Genomic DNA, 1,896 nt, shown 5'->3' with positions numbered 1-1,896 from the left:
TACTCGCAGCTAATTGGGAGGTTAAGGCAAGAGGATCCACTAAGCCCAAGAATTGGAGGTTGCTGTCAGCTGTGAGACTCCGTCTCAAAAAAAAAAAAAAAAAAAGAATTTAAGTGGGAAAGGGAGTAAGCAAAGATTGGAGGAGGAGCTTGGAGTGGTGGCTCACACCTGTAATCCTAGCACTCTGGGAGGTCGAGGCTGGCAGATTGCTTGAGCTCACAGGTTCGAGACCAGCCTGAGCAAGAGCAAGACTCTGTCTCTAAAAATAGCGAGGCTGGCTCAGCACCAGTAGCACAGTGGTTAAGGCACCAGCCACATACATCAAGGCTGGCGGGTTTGAACCCAGCCCAGGCCAGCTAAACAGCAATGACAACTGCAACAAAAAAAATAGCCGGGCATTGTAGCAGGCACCTGTAGTCCCAGCTACTTGGGAGGCTGAGGCAAGAGAATTGCTTAAGCCCAATAGTTGGAGGTTGCTATGAGCTGTGACACCACAGCACTTTACCAAGGGTGACAAAGTAAGACTCTGTCTAAATAAATAAATAATCCATTCATCCATTAACGGACACTTAGGATGTTTCCATATGTTGGCAGTTGTGAATAATGCTCCCATGAACATAGGAATGCAGACCTCTCTTCAGCATACTGATTTTGATTCCTTTGGGTATACTAAGTATATCCAGTAATGGGATTTCTGGATCATATGGCAATTCTATTTTTAGTTTTTTGGGGAACCTCTATACCATTTTCCAAAATAGCTGTACTAATTTACAATACCACCAACAGTGTATAAGGATTCCTTTTCTTCACATCCTCACCAGTACTTACCTTTCATCTTTTTATTATATCCAATCTAACAGGAATGAGGTAATATCTCATCATGGTTTTTAACTTGCATGCCTAAATTCATTAACGATACCGAGGAATTTTTCATACTTCTATAGGCTGTTTGTCTTCTTTTCTTCTTTTTTTTTCTTTGAGACAGTCTTATTATGTCACCCTCGGTAGAGTGCTGTGACATCACAGCTCACAGCAACCTCAAACTCTTGGGCTTAAGTGATTCTCTTGCCTCAGCCTCCCAAGTAGCTGGGACTACAGGCACCCACCACAACACCCGGCTATTTTTTGTTGTTGTAGTTGTCATTGTTGTTTGGCAGACCTGGGCCAGGTTCAAACCCACCAGTCCTGGTGTATGTGACCAGTGCCCTAGCCTCTGAACTACAGGTGCCGAGCCTGTTCGTCTTCTTTTGAGAAATATCTATTCAAGTCCTTTGCCCATTTTTAATGGAGTTGTTTATTTTCTCATTAGTGACTAGTTCACATTCCTTATATGTTTTGGATAAGGACCCCTTATCAGATGTACACATAGCAAATATTTTCTCCCATTTTATATGTTCTCTCTTCACCTGTTGATTGTTTCCTTTGCTTTGCAGAAGATTTTTAGGTTGGCATAATTCCGTTTGTCTATTATTGCTTTGGTTACCCATGCTATGAGAGTCATATCCAAAAAAATCATTGCCCAAATCAATAAAATGGAGCTTCTTTCCTATGTTTTCTTCTGGCAGTTTTACAGTTTCAGTCTTGAATCCACTTTAAGATGACTTTTTTTATATGGTATGAAATAGGTAGGGTCCAGTTTTTTTTTCCAGTATATGGATATCCAGATTTCTCAACACCATTTATCGAAGATACAGACTTTTCCTCATTGTGTGTTCTTGGTAAGCCTGTTGAAAATCAGTTGACTAGAGATGTGTTCATTTATTTCGGGCTCTCTAGCCTATCTCATTGTTTGATGTGTCTATTTTTGTGCCAATACCATTCTAAGGGCTTGGGAGTCTTTTTTTTCCACATTGTCAACCTGGGTAGAGTGCTGTAGCATCATCCTAGTTCACAGCC

This window comes from Otolemur garnettii, unplaced genomic scaffold, assembly GCF_000181295.1.
Source record: "Otolemur garnettii isolate 467f Iridium unplaced genomic scaffold, OtoGar3 scaffold00219, whole genome shotgun sequence".
Taxonomy (NCBI): Eukaryota; Metazoa; Chordata; class Mammalia; order Primates; family Galagidae; genus Otolemur; species Otolemur garnettii.
Note: the sequence above shows the minus strand (reverse complement) of the source record.